This window comes from Orycteropus afer, unplaced genomic scaffold (assembly GCF_000298275.1).
Source record: "Orycteropus afer afer isolate SDZICR_OR568_19922 unplaced genomic scaffold, OryAfe1.0 scaffold00162, whole genome shotgun sequence".
In the NCBI taxonomy this organism is placed as follows: Eukaryota; Metazoa; Chordata; class Mammalia; order Tubulidentata; family Orycteropodidae; genus Orycteropus; species Orycteropus afer.
In genome coordinates this window covers 873,923-880,669 of record NW_006921749.1, presented here as the reverse complement: position 1 = coordinate 880,669, position 6,747 = coordinate 873,923, and the positions used below count along the sequence as shown (strand labels likewise).

The window sequence follows — 6,747 nt, the reverse complement described above, 5'->3', positions numbered from 1 at the left end:
GTCTCCAACAGCAGGACAAACTTGTCTGTCGGTTTGTCCTACTGTGGTGACATGTAGACGTGAGTTTTGAGGCTGAGCCTCTGGTGTTAAAACCCAGCGAGATGCACCTGGTGCATAGGTAACAGCCAGTTTATTTTACCTCTTAGGTAGACATAATTTTGTAGCTTGTTTTTTCCTTCACTCAAGTTAATATGTGTTACTCTCTAGCTAGTGCTTTACCCTGCCTTTCCCACCCACCCCTGGTAACAATCATAGAATATTTCTTTATTGTATGAAAGCCTTTTCTTGACTTTTTACAATAGGGGTTTCATAGAATATTTGTTCTTTTAGAATTGACTAACTTCACTCAGCATAATGGCATCTAAGTTCATCCATGTTATGTTTCAGATATTCATCATTGTTCTTTAATGCTGCATAGTATTCCATTGTTTCTATGTACCAAAAATTTGTTGATCCACTCCTCTGTTGATGATCATTTATGTTGTTTCCATCTCTTTGCTATTGCGAGTAGTGCTGCAGTGAACATGGATGTGCATATATCTGTTCGTGTCATGGCTCTTATTGCTCTAAGATATTTACCTAGTAGTGAGAATACTGGTCTTTATAGTGGTTTTTCTTTTTATTTTTTCCTTACCAGTCCTTCTTTCTTCCCTTCTACTTACTGTTTTCTTTTTCTTTCATTTCTCCACCTTTTTTTTTCTTCTTCTCTTTCTCTCCCTCATTTCTTTTTCTTTTTTTTTTTTTTGGATCCGGCTGTGTCTACACATACTGTGTTTAGTAGTGCCGCCCCAGCCCTCTGTATTTCTATTCCCAGCTTTTTAAGGAAACATCACGGTATTCCCTACAGTGCTTGCTCCATTTTACAGAACCACCAGCAGTGCATAAGGGTTCTAGTCTATCCACACCCTCAGCACCATATGTTGTTTTCTGTTTTTTGGAGCTTTGCTATTAGTGCTGGGGTGAGGTGATATCTCATTGTTGTTTTGATTTGCCTTTCTCTAATAATTACAAGTATTTCTTCATAAGTTTGTTAGGTGCCTGCATATCTTCTTGGGTGAAGTGTCTGTTGATGTCCTCTGCACATTTTTTTGATTGGACTATTTGCCTTTTCGTTGTTTAATTGTTGAAGTTTTCTATAAATTTTAGAGATCAGTCCCTTTTCTAATATGTTATTGCCAAAAATTTTGCAGTCTGTAGGGGATTTTTTAATTCCACTTTTTAATTTGTTCTGTTACCCAAAATTTTAAGCAGGGTGTTGTTCAGTTTCCATGCATTTGCTTTTTTCTCCCTGATCTTCCTGTTAATGATTTCTAATTTTATAGCACTGTGATCCAAGAAAATTCTTTGCACGATTTCAGTATTTTAAAATTTATTTAGGCCTGCTTTGTGGCCTGACATGGTCTATTATGGAGAATGATTCCTGTCTATTGGAAAAGAAGTGTATTGTGTTTTTTGGTGGGGATAGTGTTATGTTTATATCTATGAGGTCAAGGTTGTTTTATTGTTTATATCTTCTGTGTCTTTGTTGAATTTCTTCTTAGTTGTTCTGTCCTTCACTGAAATTGGAATAATATCTCTTATTATTATTATTATTATGTAGTTGTCTGTTTTTCTTTTCAATTCTATTAATGTTTGCTTTATATATTTTGGAGCTCTTTCATTGGGTACATACATATTTATTATGGTTGTATCCTCCTTTTGGATTGATCCTTTAATTATTATATAATGTCCTTCCTTGTCCCTTATGTTGGTTTTTGCCTTAAAGTCTATTTTATTGGAAATTAACTTTGCCACTCTTGCTGTTTTTTAGTTATACTTGGCTTGATATATATATATATATATTTCCATCCTTTGACTTTTAGTTTGTTTATATCTTTGTGTCTAATGTGAGCCTCTTGTACATAACCTATTGATGGGTCTTGTTTTCCTATCTATTCTGCCACTCTCTTTCTCTTGACTGATGCATTTAATTTATTCACATTCAATGTAATAATAAGTATGAATTTTCTGCTTACTGCTGTCATTCTTGTGTGTTTCTTATTGTGGTGCTGATGATTTCTTTGTCCCATGTAATTTTCTGTGCTGTGTTCATTTTGTTACCAGATTTTCCTTGTTGCTGTTGATTTTGTGTTTGCTAAGTTCTTATGATTTTTGTCTTTTGGTTAGAAGTTTTCTTAATTTTTTTTGTTTACCTTGTAATTAATTTTTGTCTTCCTAAGTTTGCAGCATAGTGCCTAAGGCACTTGACTGCTAACCAGAAGGCTGGCGGTTCAAACCCACCAGCCACTCCCCAGAAGGAAGATTGGGCAATCTACTTCCCAATCTACCTCCTCAGAAACCTTGATGGCACATTAACAACAAGTTTAAAATAGTCTGTTCTCTTTCATATCATTCTGACTTCCTCTCTACTTGAGAGTTCTGTAATTATACCATTTATTCCACATTTTTGCTTTGTAGTTGTGTCATTTACAAATTGACATCTCTGGTTCCTTATGTTCAGTCTTGCAAGTCTTGCAAGTTTATTTTTGAGAATTCTTTTCCTCCATTGTTTTCCTGCTGATATTATCATGTGTCCTAATCTCAGGTTGCTGTTTGATGTTGTTGGTTCTCTGTCTTTAGCATTTCTTGTAAGATTAGTCTTGTTTTACAAATCCCCTTAATTTCTTTTTATTTGGAAATGTCCTAATTTCACCATCATATTTGAGGAACAGTTTTGCTGGATATATAATTCTTGGCTGTCAATTTTTTTTTTTCTTTCAGAGATTTACATATGCCATACCATTGCCTGATTGCCTGAATGGTTTCTGTCAAGAAATCACAGATTAGACTTATTGGTTCCCCTTTGTATGTAACATTTTATTTGTCTCAAGCTGCTTTCAAGACTCTTGTTCTGTCATTGTTTTGGAAACTTGATTATGATATGTCTTGCTGACTTTCTTTTGGGAACTATTCTATAGGGGTTCACTGAGCTCTTTGGATGGATATCTTTTCAACTTTCATGATGTGAGGGAATTTTGTACTAGCAAATCTTCAACAATTTTCTCTGTGGTTTTGTTTTTTGCTTCCTTCTGTTCTCTGATCACACATAAATTTTTCCTTTTGGTAGTGTCCCACATAATTCTTAGAATTTCTTCATTTTTCTCCATTCTTTTCCCTGATTTTTCTTCTTATAAATTGATGTCAGGAGATTTGTCTTCTAATTCATTGATCCATTCTTCCACTGATTCTATTCTACTCTTCTGTCCTAATGTGTTATCTATTTCTGAAATTTTAACATTAATCTTCTGAATTTCTAATTGCTGTTTTTTGTATGGTTTCTAATTATCTATTTATTTTATCATTTGCCATTGTATTGTTTTCCTAAATTCTTCTAGGGTATTGTCTGTGTTTTCCTTCATTTTGTTTGTGTTTTCTTGATCTCTTGTTGTTGTTGTTGTTGTTGTTATGTGCCATTGAGTCAGACCCAACTCATAGTGACCCCTCCTTGGGTTTCTGAGGTGGTATCACTAGATTGCCCCATCTTCCTTCCAAGGAGTGGCTGGTGGGTTTGAACCGCCAGCCTTCTGGTTAGCACTCAAGTGCCTTAGGCATTATGCTACCAGAGCTCCCTTGATCTCTTGGGAGGACCTATCCATAAATCTTTCTAATTCCTTATCAAGTAATTCTGCCATCTGTTCTTCCTCAGTGAGGTTTCATGGTTCTCTACTTTGGTCACTTGCTTGTGCTATTTTGTCATGTTTCTTTCTTTGATTTGAAGTTGTCTGTTGTCTCCAAGACATTTTGGAGTTGTTATATTTAGTTGTTAATTATGTGTTTGTTTGTTTCACCCTGGTTTTTTGTTTACTTTGTTTTGATATATTCCAGTGAGTAGAGTGATTGTGCTCCTTTTGTCACTAGATTGGCAGCTGTGTTGCACTTCCTACCTGTTTCCAGGAGGGTAGAGCTACTGGTAGGAGTGTAGGTACAGGTCACTCATTGCTGATTGTGCAGAGCTGCTACATGCTGGCAGAGCAGATATTGTCCACCATCTGTCATCGATTCAGTGGTGCAGGGGAGGGTGGTGGCACTCACCCATTGGCGTGGGCAGTAGATGGTAGGCATGGTAGGTGTGGCTGACTACTGGGAAAACAATGTCTGCCTTCTCCCAGATGGAACAGAGGGAAAAAAAAGAAAAGAGAAAAGGGGGGATGAGAAAAAATGATAGAAATAAAGGAAAAGGAATAGTAAGAAGGGGGCGGGGATAGGAAATGGAAAGGAAGAAGAAATGGAGGCAAAAAAAGTGGTGCAACAATGACCACCCATGCTTCTAAAGTGATTGGCACATGGAGCCCTATCCTCTTGGATGCATGTGCCAGCCCCTGTCATGACTGTGCAATCCACATGTTGTGCACCTTAATTGCCAGAGAAATGGCAGCACCACACATAGGGAATGTGATCTGCAGAAGCAAATGCCCACAGAGGCAGCAAAAGTCTGTCTTACAGTCCACATCCTCCCATTCCCCAATCAAAATGACAGTGGGCAACTGATGTGCAGTCTGTGCATGTGCACACCTCCAACAATGGAGAGAAAGGTCTCCTGGTGCATGGTTCACATGGTAGCACATGCGGCAATATATACCTCCAACAGCAGAGGCTGTGGGGTGTGGATTTTGGTCTGTGAGAGCTTGCTCTGTCAGTTACATGAGCACCTGGTATACAGAGCACAGTCTGCAGGCCCATGACTTGGTCTGATGGAGGTGCACTGTGGCAAGTGGCCACTGGTGGACAGAGGCAGTCTGAGTGAACCAAGTGTGTGAAGGGTGGCAGGAAGGTTTTGCTACTCACCAGGTTGTGTGGGTGGTAATGGTGGAAGGGGCCTCACCAAGGTCACTGGGAAGGTGTGGTGGGGAAGATGGAAGAATGCATTTCTCTAGTTGTCATTCACTGGCATAGACCTGGTGTACTTCTAGGCAAATGCAGCCAATTATTGGTTCCTACCTTGACTTAATCTAGGGGAGTGTTGCCAGGAGTCCAGCATCTTCAACTGCCACTTTACAGGCCTTCCCCTCTGCATAAGTCCTCAATTCAAATGAAGGGCTCACTACTGATGAGTAGCTTCATCCTCATTTACTAGCTTCCTCCTTGCTCTGCAGTCACCCGTGACTGGAATTCTCACCCATTTCCCTGCACTTTCCTCTGTTAGATCTAGCTCATATTCTGCTCACCTTGTTTCACTGCAGATTTGTTTATGCTGTGTCTCTGTCATAATGGGGATTCTGTGAAGTTGGCTTCTCCTCACTCGTGTATGTTGCCTTCTGTGTCTCAAAATGACTATGCTGTGTGGGGTCCCCTCTCTGTTGCTGTCCTCAATCACTGTTTTTGTTCTCTTTCTTTTGCTGATTGTTGTTTAATCAATTCTTTAGCTTTTCATATGATAGTCAGAGTTCCAGGATTTGCATTTGTATTTCTTGGTTTTTCAGGTGTTTGTTGTAGAGGGACTGGGTAGAGTGTGTCACCAGGATACTATCTTGTCTCCTTCAGAACATTTTCTTTTAAATTGTATGACTTATGGATCTGGCAGTGTCATTCAAACAAAAACAGTATTCCTATCACATCTTAGCACACTAGCATTTCCCAAGTGTTCTGGTTACCTAGTGCCACTCTGACAAGAACATACCACAAATGGGATGGCCTTAACAAACAGAAGTTTATTCTCTTACAGTTTGGAGGCTTTAAGTCCAAGTTCAAAGTGCCAGGCTCTAGAGGTTGGTTGAAAGCCCCTCAACCTTGAGATCCAGCTCTGCCTCCTGCTCCTGGCCCACTGGAGCTAGAGGTGTTTCTTCACTCAGACAGCTGCTGGCTGATAAGGCTGAGAAGCCCAAAGCTGACAAGTAAAAAGGCACAGTCCCCATGTTACCAAACCACATGGAAGGCCATTAATTTAAGTCCATTGTAAGTCCCAAGGTCGGCAGAGCATGGCAGGCTACTGAACAATGACACAGCTACATGCAAGGTCCAAGCATGCCATAAGCTAGAGACCATTCCCCAAGGCTTCTCTTTATATACAGGAAGCAGACCACATCCCAAAGGCAGCTACTCAGCTGCTTGTGGTAGATCCCCCCATGGAGTTGATTGCCAGTCCCATCATGGGGAATAACTATCACTAGCTGCCCAGGCACTCAACCAGGCCTAGCCAAGTTGACACACAAATATAACCACCACACCAAGTCAGTTTTGGGGAAGGCTGATCTGATTAATATACAGTTGTTTTGGATTGAATTTTGTCCTCCAAACATATGTGTTGGAATCCTGACCCTTATACCTGGATGTAATTCATGTAGGAAGAGATTTTTCTTTGTTATGTTAATGTTAGGTATGTGAGTAGAACTGTTCCATAGAGTTTTTAAGGCTGTAGGATGTGGCTTAAACCTTCTCACTTTTGAAATACAAAAAGACTAGATTAGACATTAAGAAATTAGCACAAACAAAGGGGAAGAAATGTGCCCAGTGGAGATCACCAAGGAATCAAGGAACTTGAGTTTACAGAACCTGAAAGAGATATTCTTCCAGAGATGATAGTGACAGAGCGTTCCCCTAGAGCTAACACCCTGATTTAAAACTCCTAGCCTCCTATACGTTGTTATTTGCCATAGAGTCGGCCCCGACTCCTAGCAACCCCTCCTTGGGTTTCCGAGGCAGTTATCACTACGGAAGTAGGATTGCCCAACCTTCCTTCCGAGGAGCTCTCGTAGCATAGTGGCTAAGTCA

The 6,747-nt window shown here is 39.8% G+C and overlaps 1 protein-coding gene across 1 annotated transcript in view; it reads left to right on the top strand.

The window, feature by feature from the left end:
* The window catches only part of TRPC3 (transient receptor potential cation channel subfamily C member 3), a 147,015-nt gene that overhangs the window by 61,712 nt on the left and 78,556 nt on the right, over positions 1 to 6,747 (top strand). The window lies entirely within an intron of this gene.